Genomic DNA, 15,661 nt, shown 5'->3' on the forward strand with positions numbered 1-15,661 from the left:
GTGGTTGGTCTCTGTATTCCGAAGTCCGGAAATTATTGTAAAGAATGAAAAATAAAGGGTTTTGTATACTCTTCCTGTGTATCTTGTCTACTTCCCACATTTATTGAACATAGCTTTAGTAAGATCCCTCTTCCGAGTCAGGCCTTTGAATGTTCCGAAAGCAAGTAAGGCGGAACATTGAAACTGATAGTGGCCCCCGACGAAGAAAAATAACCACGGCCGAGTTTCAAGAAGAACCTGTGCTGCCTGCAGAAGCGGCTCAGAATTCAGAAATGCCAGCTCCCGCCCTGGAAGGATTTGGTTAAATCGTCCAGACCATGCGCGCAGCGATGAAACCAGAAGCAATATTTAATGGAAACTCACCGGTAACCAGTTTTTTGGAAAAACTAGATGACCACTTCATGATGTACCCCGTGCACGATTTCCAGAAAGTCACATTAGCTACCAGCGCTTTGACGGGCCAAGCGCTTAATTGGTTCAAATGCATAGGCAGAAGTCTCTTGGGTCAAGCAGGAAGTCCCACCTATACTTACGAAAATTTCAAGACTGCCCTACTAAAAGCCTTCCCTGTGGTAAGGGATCGTGCGAAATTAGAAACAGAACTTTTCAGTATATATCAACAAAGAATGGAAAACCTCTCGAGCTTTATTTTAAGAAACATTCACGCCTTTAAACTCTTGTATGGAAAACTTCCGGATCCTGAGATAATTCAAGTGATTTTTCCGAGGTTACTTCCCCAAGTACAAGACTTTATTGAATTAAGGAATCCGACTACACTGGAAAAGTTATTTGAGCTAGCAATCCAGTTTGAAAGTAGAAGAACGGCGGACATTGAAAGAAGACGCCAGTATGAGCAACGAAGCCAATTTGGTGCGCCAAGACCACAGCAAAGTCAAGAACACGGCTACGGAAGCAAAGCGAATCAGTGGGCAAGGAAAGCCGAGCATCCAAAAACAGCCGGCGAACGTCGACAGTTCAATAGCAATCCAGGAAAAAAGTCTCAAGGCCAGTGGAAAAAGAAGGAAAGCATGGAAAGAAAAAAAGATTTAAACTAAAACGGATTTCTGCTGACGGGAGGGTGCGGAAATCCGAAGGCCAAGAAAACCCCTCTTCCTTCAAGTTAAATACAGTAATGGTGAAAAATTTGACTCTTCCGAAGAATGAAGTGTTCGTGAATAACATCCCAGCCACCGCACTCCTGGATACAGGCGCGCAGTGTTCCTCTGTGGCAGAAGATTTTTTTAGGAAGTATTTTCGTAAATATCGGATATATAATTCGGATAATACGACAGTGTTAGCTGCGCAAGGAGAAAGATGCAAGTGCATAGGTAAATTACCGCTATACGTTCGTATCAAGGACGAATAAGTAAAGGTTATGTTTTTTATAGTAAAGAATCTGCAAGCACATATTATCTTAGGGATAGATTTTCTTTCAGAGGCAGAAGCAACGCTGGATTTTAATGAAGCGTCCCTTAAGCTGACGATGAAACTAGTTCGAGAAGAAAAAACGGAACCGCCAATGTTAAACCTTGACCACCTGCCTAAGGAAGAGCAACAAAAACTTCGACAAGTGGTAAGTGAATTTGCTTCGTTATTTTATAGTGATATTCCAGGATTTACTCAAGTTACTAACCATAGTATTGACACCGGAGATTCAATGCCAGTTCGCCACAAAGCATACCGGTATGATGAGAATAAAGAAAAATTATAGAATGGCACATTAGCGATATGTTACGTAAAAAGATCATAACGCCCATCAAGTAGTTATGCTAGCCCGGTGGTTTTATGTAAGAAAAACAATGACTATCCATTAACACATCCAAAAAGGTGGCGTTTCGCGATTGACTATCGTAAATTAAACTTCATAACTAAATATCCGGTATATCCGTTACCTATTATTGAAGAAATTCTAAGGAACATAACGTCTACCAAATATATGACTACTTTAGACTTAACGACTGGTTATTTTCAAATAGGTGTTAGACCGGAGGACATGCCTAAGACTGCTTTTATAACCAAGTCTGGAACTTATGCATTCCTGCGTATACCGTTTGGCCTTTCAGGGGCACCGGCAACATTTCAGCGATGTATGGACATTGTGCTAAGGTCTGTTCTTGGAAAGTCCACATTTATCTATTTAGACGATACCATTATTACTAGTGATAATTTGGACCAACATTTACAGGATTTAAGACAGGTGTTTTCATTATTAAATAAGGCCGGTCTAAAAGTTAATGTCGAAAAGTGCAAATTTGCAGCCCCTGAATTAATATATTTAGGTTACTAAATATCTCAGAAAGGAATCGAGACAGACGAATCAAAAATAATCGCTGTGCAAAAGCATCCGCCGCCAAATACGGCTAAAAAGCTCTCTTCTTTTCTAGGACTTTGTTCATATTATAGGTCCTTTATAAAAGATTTTGCAGCTATTGCTGAACCATTGTTAAAATCAAAAAGGAAAAAGGCAAGATTCTCGTGGACGGCCGAAGCCAATAGTGCTTTCGAAAAATTAAAGCAAGCATTAACGCAAGCCCCTGTGTTGAAATTTCTTGAAAAGGATGAGAATTTAGAAATTTCAGCGGATGCTTCGGATTATGCGATAGGAGCAGTACTTTCGCAAAATCAGCAGCCCGTGGCATTTTTTAGTCGAACTGTAATCAAACACAAATAAATTATTCCGCGACCGAGAGAGAGGCACTTGCAGTTCTGTTAGCCGTGCAAAAGTTCCGAGTCTATTTTGGAAGGGCGCCAATAAGAGTTTATTCTGATCATGCGGCGGTAACTAGATTGTACTCAGGGAAAAACTTATCCCCAAGGTTAATAAGATGGGCACTCAAGCTACAAGAATATAATCTGGTAATCAAGCATACCCCCGGAAAGGAAAATATCGTAGCAGATGCCCTATCCAGAATAAAAATAGATGAAGAAGGTAATACTGTAAAGGTGGCAATGCTCACAGCATGTACAATAAATTCCCGAGAAAGTTTAATAACCGAACTGGGTGAGGATCCTGAGTTTGGAAACATTTATGAGTATTTAAAGGATCCTGAAAATTTTAGCCACCAAGATACTGTGGCGATAAGAAATAGGGCGGCCCATTACGAACTAATAGATGGTCTATTATTTTATACAAAAACTACAAATTCCAACAACGAATTTCGACCTGTTATCCCAGCTAGTCTTAGATTAAATATCCTGCAGGAGTTACACGACAGCCCATTATCTTCTCATGCTGGTATTCGAAAAACTATCCAACGCGTACGCGAGGCAGTCTATTTTCCTGAACTGCAAGAGTTAACAAGGGCGTATGCCTAGTCCTGCCCAACATGTCAAGCAGTTAATTATATTAATTCCCGCCCGGCCGGGTTTCTAAATAGTATTAAATCCGAATTTCCAAATGAAATAATTGGCATCGATTTATTTATTGGGCCCTTTCCCAAAACGTCAGTTAAATAAAAGTCGCTATCTCCTTGTTATGGTTGATCATTTTAGTAAGTGGACCGAAATTGTTCCCTTAAAACGAGCCTCCGCGAAATTACTTACTGATTCTATTTTAATAAATATATTTTAAAATACGGGGCGCCCTTAAAAGTTATATCGGATGATGGTCCTCAATTTGTATGTAATATATTTGAAGACATGTGCCAAAAACTGGGCATACGTCATTTAAAAATGGTCCCGTATCGGCCGCAATCAAATATAGCGGAACGGGTCAACAGAAATATAGTGAAAATTATCCGTAGTTATGTTAAAAATTTTCAAAAAAGCTGGGATAACTATGTCAATGAATTTGCTTTCGCCCTTAGGACCGCAAAACATGATACAACGGGCAAAACTCCTGCTGAGTTATTTTTAGGCAGAAAGATTATAACGCCGTTAGATAAATTATTTTATGTTCAACAAAGAGCCCCAGAATTTAAAATGGGTGATATAGAAAAATTAATTAAAGAAGCAAAAGAGAACACTGAAGTAGCACAAAGAAAACAGAAGCTCTATGATATGAAACGACGGGGAGTAACTTATAAAGTAGGAGATGAAGTATTAAAAATTAAGCATTCACTTTCTTCAGCACCAGAAGATAAAACCGCCAAATTTTTCCACGATTTGAAGGACCATATGTCATAGAACAAGTAACTCACTCTGTAGTGGTGTTAAAAGCCAGGAATGGTAAAACATTCTCCGCAAACATTGACCAAATAAAACCATACTCTGACCGTAATAAAATGCCAATATTTAAAGGTCTTTTGCAGGATCCGGCACTGCAGGCACAAGCTCCAGAGGTGGAACAACGACAAGCACAAGGACAAGCCATTAGAAGGCAGGAGCAATTGAAAGAAAGTTTCCCCGTTGGAAAATTGAAGGTAACAAGAAAAAGAAGCCGTTCCACCGACCACAAAAGAGAGCGCACGACCACCCCCAGAATGAAGAAGGGAGAAGTACGACGAATGCAAAGAGAGCCAGGAAAAATAACGGCAACTATAACCCGGCTCCAAAACGGAAGATCTCATCGGACAGGACTCTCCGCAGCAAATGTCGCCGAACTGCGGAAGGGCCACCAGCGGCGGAGAAAAAGATACAAGGAAAATTTGAACGGCCAGCAACGAGGTCCAAGCAGGAACGAGCGAGAAGTATCCCGTTTCCGCGAAGACCAGCTGCCATCAAACGGCCAGGACCACAGGCAGAGGTATTCAAGGGTGACCGAACTGGAGGGAAAAGAAAGCTCCTAGAGGAAAGAACTGAAGGGCGAGCCCGCACAAGAAGGAGGATAAATCAAACACGAATCTTCCCTACCTTCCAGGACTGCGCAGAGAAAAGAATGTCCGAATATCACAAAGATAAGTAAAATTTTATGTTACTTTGCAAACTTAAGTTAATCTTTCATTCTTACTGCAAGTGGCAGATTTCAAGAAGTTTTACGTCATGCGAGGTCTACCTTTATCGCCAAAAAGGCGAGAAATGAGTTGTTACCGATTTTGGTATTATGTTTTTCAATTACTCGCGCGTAAAACTAAAATTAATGTATAATAGGAATGTGTAAATACTTGAATATTGTAAAAGCATTGATAATCTTTGAGAAAGGTACCTTAAGAAAATTGTAAAAAAATTTATTGTATAAAATTTTATTTAAAAGATTCTGGCAAGAAAGAAGTTTTAGTCTGAAAGACTTTTGAAATGTAGTATTTCAATGTAGAAGAATTGGCACTTGCTTGGAAAAGAATAGAAGTTGACAATGTACTACTAATGTATATTTTAAAATGCGTAAAATTAACGGCATGTTAATATGTCCTTATATACAATGTGAACTGTTATTTTAAACGTTAAGAAATACTGTGATATGTTAAAAGAGAAAGTAATGCCAAAAATTTTAACTTATCCGTGTGACTGTAAAAAGAGCAAATTGTTGTGAATATGTGTTAAAGGTTGAATGAATGTAGTTAGACTCTCTGACGCTACACTTCAGAGTTAGCCACTTTTCAGAATAGTACCTCAGGGTTTAGAGATGAATATAAGGTGTGTTCTGAGGTCTTGTTATGTTGAATTTTAACACGTTAGTGTTTTGATTGCAGGCGGTAGTGTTGAACACTTGTACATAGACACGTTCGTGTTTGGTGTTTTCCTTTACAACACATGTCAAAGAGCACGTGGAGATAATTAAATAACGTCATGAATGAAATTAGAATGTTAAAAGAAAAATATAAGTATTCATGTTAATTGCCATTTAATTGTGTAACATTTCATTAAACTAGTTTTCCTTCCAGATCTCTGGAAGGAACCAGATTTCAACTAGAAACTGCTGTTTAGATGCAGTTCAGATGAAAAGTCTATCAGGTTCAATGTTTCTTCTAACCTTCTTCGGAAACATACAATGACCTGACTAGGAACAGAGAGCTTACTAAAGCTATGTTCACTAATTGTAGTAAGTAGACAGGATACAGACGAAGGGTATACAAGACCCTTTATTTTTCTTTATATACAATGACCCTCCACTCGGGGTCTAACGTAAAAGGTATAAAAATAAAACTAAACTCTAATTTAACTTTAGAATAAGATTGGCCTTATAATAACAGGAAGCGTATGTAGCACAGAGACTGTGAACACTACAATACGTTTAATTTATCAAGAGGATTAAAACCTCTGGCCTGGAAGGCAAATAGCAACTGCGTAACTTCTAAGGTAAGCGGCCTGCTTCGAACTCACTGCTTCCTCTCTGCTGCTTGGCAAAAAGGCCACACTTAAATACTTGGCGTTCGCCAGACAACTTTGCATAAAATCCTTCACGCTTATAATTCTGGACGGAAGTAGAAAATAAGAAGTGATAGTAAAGATTTAAAATAAAATAAACGTTAGTAAAACTTAAGATCCTTACATACTTCCCGCCAGAGTTAATTTGTTTGAAACTGAGGTCTAAAACGACCTTGTTGAAAACTTTTAGCTCTAAAACCTAACGCGAGGCCAACCTTTTACAATCATAACTTAGCTAGAAACTAGAAAATTTAAAAGAAAGAAATTTGTTACAATAGCAACTCCCGGGATATACAACAATCTTTTTTTTTTTTTTTCATCTGTACTGCATCTAAACAGGAGCTTTATTCAATTCTGGTTCCTTCCAGAGATCTGGAAGGAAAACTAGTTTAATGAAATGTTACAGAATGACATTGCAATTAACATATAGAATATACTTCTCTTAACATTCTTATTTCATTCATGACTATTTTAATTATAGCTCCCCGTGCTCTCTGACATGTGTTGTAAAAGAACACCAAACACGTATGTGTTTCTGTCTACGTGTGCCACACTTCCTCCTACAATCAAAACACTAACGTGTTAAAATTCAACATACGAGACCTCTTAACACACCCTACTTTCAACTCTAAACCCTGAGGTACTATTCTGAAAGTGGCTAACTCTAAAGTGTAGCGTCAGAGAGCCTAACTACATCATTCAACCTTTAACACATATTCACCATGATTTAATCTTTACAGTCACACGAATAACAAATTTTTAACATTTCTTTCACTTTTACCATATCACGGTATTTCTTAACATTCAAAATAACAGTTCACATGTATACAAGAACATATCAACATGCCGTTAATTTTACACATTTGAAAACATACATTAGTAGTACATTGTTAACTTCTATTCTTTTCAAAGCAAGTGCCAATTCTTTCTACATTGAAATAATACTACATTTCAAAAAGTCTTTCAGACTAAAACTTCTTTCTTGCTAGAATGTTTTAAATAAAATTTATACAATAACTTTTTACAATATTTAAGTCTTTACACAACGCTATTATACATCAACTTTAGTTTTACGCGCGAGTAATTGAAAAACATAATAAGAAAATCGGTCACAACTCATTTCTCGCCCTTTTGGCGATAAAGGTAGACCTCGCATGAGGTAAAACTTCTTGAAATCTGCCACTTGCAGTAAGAATGAAAGATTAACTTAAGTTTGTAAAGTAACATAAAATTTTACTTATCTTTGTAATATTCAGACATCCTTTTCTGGGCCCAGTCTTTAAAGGTATAGCTGATAGTAGCTTGGTTGATCCTCCTTCTTGTACGGGCTCGCCCTTCAGTGCTTTCCTCTGGAAGCTTCCGTTTTTCACCAGTACGGCCACCCTTGAACACCTTCCTTTTGTGCTCTGCTTGTGGTCTTGGCCGTTTGAAGGCAGCTGGTCTTGGTGGAACCGGGAAACTTCTATCGTGATCCTGCTTGGACCTCGTTGTTGGCCGTTCAAATTTTTCTTGTACTTTTTCCTCCGCCGCTGATGGCCCTTCCGCAGTTCGGCGACTTTTGCTGCGGAGAGTTCTGTCGGATGAGTCAATCTTCCGTTTCACAGCCGGGTTATAGTTGCCGTCCTTTCTCCCGGTCCTTTCCATATACGTCGTCCTTCTCTCTTCTTCATTCTGGGGGTGTTCGTGCACTCTGTTTTCTGGACGGTGGAACGGCTTCTTTTTCTTTTTACCTTCAGTTTTTCCGCGGGGCAATTTTCTTTTCACTTGCTTCTGTCTCTCATTGGCTTGCCCTTGTACTTGTCGTTTTCCCACCTCTGGAACTTGTACCTGCGGTGTCGGCCGTACCGGATCCTGCAAAAGATCTGAAAAGATTTTCATTTTATTACGATCGAAGTAGGGTTTAATTTGATCAATATTTGCGGAACAGGTTTCACCATTTCTTGCCTTTAACACTACAACAGCGTGAGCTATTTTTTCTATAACATATGGTCCTTCAAAGCGTGGAAAAAATTTGGCAGTTTTATCTTCTGGTGCTGAAGAAAGTGAATGCTTAATTTTTAGTACTTCATCCCCTACTTTATAAGTTACTCCCCGTCGTTTCAAGTCATAATACAATTTTTGTTTTCTTTGTGCTACTTACTTTTTTGCTTCTTTTATTAGTTTTTCTATATCACCCATTTTAAATTCTGGGGCTCTTTGTTGCACATAAAATAGTTTATCTAACGGTGTTATAACCTTTCTGCCTAGAAATAACTCAGCAGGAGTTTTGCCCGTTGTATCATGTTTTGCGGTCCTAAGGGCGAAAGCAAATTCATTGACATAGTTATCCCAGCTTTTATGAAAATTTTTAACATAACTACGGATAATTTTCACTATATTTCTGTTGACCCGTTCCGCTATATTTGATTGCGGCCGATACGGGACCATTTTAAAATGACGTATGCCCAATTTTTGGCACATGTCTTCAAATATATTACTTACAAATTGAGGACCATTATCCGATATAACTTTTAGGGGCGCCCCGTATTTTAAAATATATTTATTTAAAATAGAATCAGTAACTAATTTCGCGGAGGCTCGTTTTAAGGGAACAATTTCGGTCCATTTACTAAAATGATCAACCATAACAAGGAGATAGCGACTTTTGTTTAACTGACTTTTTGGGAAAGGGCCCAATAAATCGATGCCGATTATTTCATTTGGAAATTCGGATTTAATACTATTTAGAAACCCGGCCGGGCGGAAATTAATATAATTAACGGCTTGACATGTTGGGCAGGACTGGACATACGCCCTTGTTAACTTTTGCAGTTCAGGAAAGTAGACTGCCTCGCGTACGCGTTGGATAGTTTTTCGAATACCAGCATGAGAAGCTAAAGGGCTGTCATGGAGCTCTTGCAGGATATTTAATCTAAGACTAGCTGGGATAACAGGTCGAAATTCGTTGTTGGAATTCGTAGTTTTTGTGTAGAATAATAGACCATCTATTAGTTCGTAATGGGCCGCCCTATTTCTTATCGCCACAATATCTTGGTGGCTAAAATTTTCAGGATCCTTCAAATACTCATAAATACTTCCAAACTCAGGATCCTTACCCAGTTCGGTTATTACAGTTTCTCGGGAATTTATTGTACACGCTGTCAGCATTGCAACTTTTACGGTATTACCCTATTCGTCTAATTTAATTCGTGATAGGGCATCTGCTACGATATTTTCCTTTCCGGGGGTATGCTTGATTACCAGATTATATTCTTGCAGCTTGAGTGCCCATCTTATTAACCTTGGGCATAAATTTTTCCCTGAGTACAATCTAGTTACCGCCGCATGATCAGAATATACTGTTATCGGCGCCTTTCCAAAATAGACTCGGAACTTTTGCACTGCTAACAGAACTGCAAGTGCCTCTCTCTCGGTCGCGGAATAGTTTCTTTGTGTTTGATTTAAAGTTCGGCTAAAAAATGCCACGGGCTGCTGATTTTGCGAAAGTACCGCTCCTACCGCATAATCCGAAGCATCCGCTGAAATTTCTAAATTTTAATCCTTTTCAGGAATTTCAACACAGGGGCTTGCGTTAATGCTTGTTTTAATTTTTCGAAAGCACTATTGGCTTCAGCCGTCCACGAGAATCTTGCCTTTTTCCTTTTTAATTTTAACAATGGCTCAGCGATAGCCGCAAAATCTTTTATAAAGACCTATAATATGAACAAAGTCCTAGAAAAGAAGAGAGCTTCTTTGCCGTGTTTGGAGTCGGATACTTTTGTACAGCGATTATTTTTGATTCATCTGTCTCGATCCCTTTTTGCGATATTTTGTAACCTAAATATTTTAATTCAGGGGCTGCAAATTTGCACTTTTCGACATTAACTTTTAGACCGGCCTCATTTAATAAAGAAAACACCTGTCTTAAACCCTGTATATGTTGGTCGAGATTATCACTAGTAATAATGATATCGTCTAAATAGATAAATGTGGACTTTCCAAGAACAGGTCTTAACACAATGTCCATGCATCGCTGAAATGTTGCTGGGGCGCCTGAAAGGCCAAACGGCATACGCAAAAATGCATAAGTGCCAGACTTGGTTATAAAAGCAGTCTTAGGCATGTCCTAAGGCCTGACCCCTATTTGAAAATAACCATTCGTTAAGTCTAAAGTCGTCATAAATTTGGTTGATTTTATGTTCCTTAAAATTTCTTCTATGATCGGTAACGGATATACCGGATATTTCGTTATGGAATTTAATTTACGGTAATCAATAGCGAATCTCCACCTTTTTGGATGCTCCAAAGGATAATCATTATTTTTCTTACATAAAACCACCGGACTAGCATAACTACTTGAGATAGGCGTTATGATCTTTTTACGTAGCATATCGGTAATATGCCATTCTATAATTTTTTCCTTATTCTTATCATACCGGTATGGGTTTTGACGAACCGGCAATGCATCTCCGGTGTCAAAACTATGGTTAGTAACCTGAGTAAATCCTGGAATATCACTAAATAAGGAAGCAAATTCACTTACCACTTGTCGGATTCTATCTTGCTCGTCATTAGGCAGGTGGTCAAGATTTAACCTTGGCGGTTCAACCTTTTCTACACGCACTGGTTTCATCGTCAGCTTAAGGGACGCTGCATTAAAATCCAGTGTAGCTTGTGCGTCTGAAAGAAAGTCTATTCCTAGGATTAAATTTGCTTGCAAATTCTTTACTATAAAAAACATCACCTTTACTTGTTCGTCCTTGATACGGATGTACAAAGGTACTTTACCTACGCACTTACATTGTTCTCCTTGCGCCGCTAATACTGTTGTATTATCCGCATTATATATGCGGTATTTGCGAAAATGCTTTCTAAAAAAGACTTCTGCCACACAGGAACACTGCGCGCCGGTATCCAGCAGTGCGGTGGCCGGGATATTATTTACCAAGACTTCAATCTTCGGAAGAGTTAAATTTTTCACCATTACTGTATTTAACTTGTAGGAAGAGGGGTTTTCGTGGCCTTCAGATTTCCACACCCTCTCGTCAGCAGAAATCCGTTTTAGTTTAAATTATTTTTCCTTTCGGTGCTTTCCTTCTTTCTCCACTGGCCTTGAGACTTTTTTCCTGGGTTGCATTGAACTGTCGACGTTCGCCGGCTGTTTTTGAATGCTCGGGTTTCCTTGCCCACTGATTCGCTTTTTCTCCGTAGCCATGTGATTGAGTTTGCTGTAGTCTTGGCGTACCAAATTGGTTTCGCTGTTGATATTAGCGTCTTCTTTCGACGTCCGCCGTTCTTCTACTTTCAAACTGCATTGCTAGCTCAAATAACTTTTCCAGTGTAGTCGGATTTCGTAATTCAATAAAGTCTTGCACTTGGGGTAGTAACCTCGGCAAAATCACTTGAATTATTTCAGGATCCGGACGGTTTCCATACAAGAGCTTGAAAACGTGAATTTTTCTTAAAATAAAGCTCGAGAGGTTTTCCATTCTTTGTTGATATATACTGAAAAGTTCTGTTTCTAATTTCGCACGATCCTTTACAACAGGGAAGGCTTTTAGTAGGGCAGTCTTGAAATTTTCGTAAGTATAGGTGGGACTTCCTGCTTGACCCAAGAGACTTCTGCCGATACATTTGAACCAGTTAAGCGCTTGGCCCCTCAAAGCGCTGGTAGCTAAGGTAACTTTTTGAAACTCGTGCACGGGGTAGAGCATGAAGAGGTCATCCAATTTTTCCAAAAAACTGGTTACCTGTGAGTTTCCATTAAACGTTGCTTCTGGTTTCATCGAAGCGCGCATGGTCTGGACGATGTACCCAAATCCTTCCAGAGCGGCAGCTGGCATTTCTGGATTCTGAGCCGTTTCTGCAGGCAGCACAGGTTCTTCTTGAAATTCGGCCATGGTTATTCTTCGTCGGGCGCCACTATCAGGTTCAATGTTTCTTCTAACCTTCTTCGGAAACATACAATGACCTGACTAGGAACAGAGAGCTTACTAAAGCTATGTTCACTAATTGTAGTAAGTAGACAGGATACAGACGAAGGGTATACAAGACCCTTTATTTTTCTTTATATACAATGACTTCCTTACATCGGAATACAATGACCCTCCACTCGGGGTCTAACGTAAAAGGTATAAAAATAAAACTAAACTCTAATTTAACTTTAGAATAAGATTGGCCTTATAATAACAGGAAGCGTATGTAGCACAGAGACTGTGAACACTACAATACGTTTAATTTATCAAGAGGATTAAAACCTCTGGCCTGGAAGGCAAATAGCAACTGCGTAACTTCTAAGGTAAGCGGCCTGCTTCGAACTCACTGCTTCCTCTCTGCTGCTTGGCAAAAAGGCCACACTTAAATACTTGGCGTTCGCCAGACAACTTTGCATAAAATCCTTCACGCTTATAATTCTGGCCGGAAGTAGAAAATAAGAAGTGATAGTAAAGATTTAAAATAAAATAAACGTTAGTAAAACTTAAGATCCTTACAAGTCTTGTCCAAGGAGTTGATAATGTAAAAACGACTTTTTTTAATTTCTTGTTTCTAGTGAGAAATGTTTGTAAAAGTTTGGCCTCGCGTTAGATTCTAGAGCTAACAGTTTTCAACAAGGTCCTAGGTCCTTTTAGACCTCAGTTTCAAACTAATTAATTCTGGCGGGAAGTATGTAAGGATCCTAAGTTTTATTAACGTTTATTTTATTTTAAATCTTTACTATCACTTCTTATTTTCTACTTCCAGCCAGAATTAAAAACTTTTAACTTATTTATGCAAATTTGTCTTCCTAACGCCAAGTACTTAAGTTGTGGCTTTTTGCCAAGCGAGAGAGAGGAAGGAGTTAGTAAAAGCAGGCCGCTTGCCATAGTAGTTTTACTCGGTTGCTGGTTGCCTTCCAGGCCAGAGGTTTAATCCTCTTAATAATTTTAAACGTATTGCAGTGTTAACAGTTCTCTGTACTACATACGGCTTCCTGTTAGTATACGGCCAATCTTCCACGTAGGCCCTTGTTTATTATTGCAAAGTTAAGTTAGAGTTTAGTTAATATTTTTATATTCTTACGTTCAGACCACAAGTGGTTGGTCTCTGTATTCCGAAGTCCGGAAATTATTGTAAAGAGTGAAAAATAAAGGGTTTCGTATACCCTTCCTGTGTATCTTGTCTACTTCCCACATTTATTGAACATAGCTTTAGTAAGGTCCCTGTTCCGAGTCAGGTTCTTGAATGTTCCCCAAACAAGTAAGGAGAAACACTGAACCTGATAACTTACAGCACGACAGTTGGCGTCGCATCTCTGTGCTGCTGTAAGACGGCCCATACCCCGTCGGATTACGTCGCGTCGACTGCATGAAAGTGGACTTTACGTCCGACGACCTGTGGTCTTGTGTTCCTTTGTCCTCATCGCATGTCAGAGCGCGGGTGAAATGGACTCCTGAACATCGCAATGTGACACCGGAGCAGTGGGGACACGCTATCGAGAGCCAAACATCGAAAGAGACTATTACAGAGGAGGTGACTTACTTATATGGACTGGGATAGCAACGAAGGGCTGCATCAACCACTACGTGGGATATCCCTGGTTCTAACACAGTCATTCGATATTGCGACGAAATCTGCATCCTCTTGTACGTCCCTTTATCACTGGAATGGGTACCGACGCAATATTTATGGACGATAACCTCCGTCCGCATAGAGCTCTAGTGATGTGGAGTTATCTGGAGAGTGAAAGCATTCCACATGATGTAGCCTACTAGATCACCGAAATTTAATCCCATATAGCACCTGCGAGACATGTTGGTATGAAGGATATCAGGTTGCAATGTGTCGCCGGGCACTCATGGAGCTTGGACGTGTATTACTACAGGAATGGGCGCTACTGCCACAACAAGCGATCAATGACACTATTGCCAACTTGCTTCGCCGTCATTTCAGCTAGAGGGTATCATAACCGTTATTAGCGTGATGTTTCTACTGCTCATTCTTCCGACACATTTGGTCTTTTGTGGTGTGATGGTTGTAATAGATGTGTTTTTGTATGTCTTTGCTTTATGGTCTAGTAATACCGCACCAAACTCTTGGATCAATTTCACGAATATTCATTTCATTTACTCCATATTTTGCCTTTGTTTCTTACTTTTTTAGCAGGAGTGTATTTTCAATACATAGTTTTCAATGAATCATTAATTTTATTTTGAATAAAATATTTAGAACAAAATGAATAATGGGCTGTCTTGTCTTCTTTCTTTCTGTTTAGACACAGGGCATACTTTCCAATCACAGCCCTGTTGACGATTATTTTACATGGGTAAAAAGAACTTTCACTCTTTTCCTCTCACAAACCGCCGTGTTGAGTAAATTTTGAATAGCTGCATGGGGTCACTTTATCGTATGCAGCGCTGAAAGATAGAGTTCTTTAATACTAACTGTATGTACTAATATTTATTTGTTTCGAATTTCTCTATGATAATGCATTAAATATAAATTTAACTGGAATATCTTTCTTAAAAGTTTGATCCACGACTACGAAATAAACATGAGTGCTTTTTGAGGATCTAATCAACATATGTTTAGTTTTTCCTTTGATTATTAATCTTTTTTACATGATCTGTCTAATAATAACAAAATTATCATCTTACAATGGAGTCATCGTCATTTTGGTATCCGAGCTATGAAAGCGTATAGATTTGCAGGTAAAAAATACTGAGCGATTACTCAGATATCCAGTGATGAGATGCGTGAAGAAAGTACTTAAAAATGAATTTTTCAAACAAGTTTGGAAAGAATTTCCGAGAGTTATGATAGAACAGTATTTCACATATGCCAAAATTCCCAGTTTTACGTATCAAAGTCCAAAGAAAAGGGTAGTTGTAGAATCTTTACTATGGAATATCTGCACACTTACAACAGTCATTATTGCTTCCAATCGATATTGAAACTTTGCCAAGCACTCTTCTTTAATAACAGGATGTAGAAAATAATTTATTATAGGAGTTGCTGGCTATACAGTCTAATCTCTGAGAAGAAATGAATTGAAATCATATTCTCCGCTATCTTGCTCTCTTCAGTCCCAAGATTTGGAGCTGTATTAAGAAGAAACAAATAGATTTTTAAAAATCTTAATCTGCTGCCGCACTTTATTTGTTTATGGATTTATTTTACCTTTTGTTACCTGACGCTTTGTATTTCTGAATTTTAGTACCTTTTATATTTTTGATTTTCAGGTAGTTTTTCAAACCGCTTTTTGGCTAACTGAAAGGGGGGTAACTTTTAAGTTTAATTTTTTGGATGCAGCGGCACAACTATTCAAGTCACATTTATACTGCTATTTAATGTCATATTTATATTGTTGTTTAAATAGCATCTATACTTGTGTTTAATTCCTATTTATATACTTAATTTAGTCATGAATCATATTTATACTGTTGTTTAAGTCATTTATACT

At 38.5% G+C, this 15,661-nt stretch overlaps 1 protein-coding gene across 1 annotated transcript in view; it reads left to right on the plus strand.

Annotated features, from left to right (window-relative positions):
• LOC118193891 (cytochrome P450 2U1-like) overlaps positions 1-15,661 on the plus strand; it is a 119,380-nt gene that overhangs the window by 68,708 nt on the left and 35,011 nt on the right. The gene's annotated exons all lie outside the window — the stretch shown is intronic.

Source organism: Stegodyphus dumicola, chromosome 7, assembly GCF_044657685.1.
Source record: "Stegodyphus dumicola isolate Sdum_Otavi_A_Nest chromosome 7, ASM4465768v1".
Classification (NCBI taxonomy): domain Eukaryota; kingdom Metazoa; phylum Arthropoda; class Arachnida; order Araneae; family Eresidae; genus Stegodyphus; species Stegodyphus dumicola.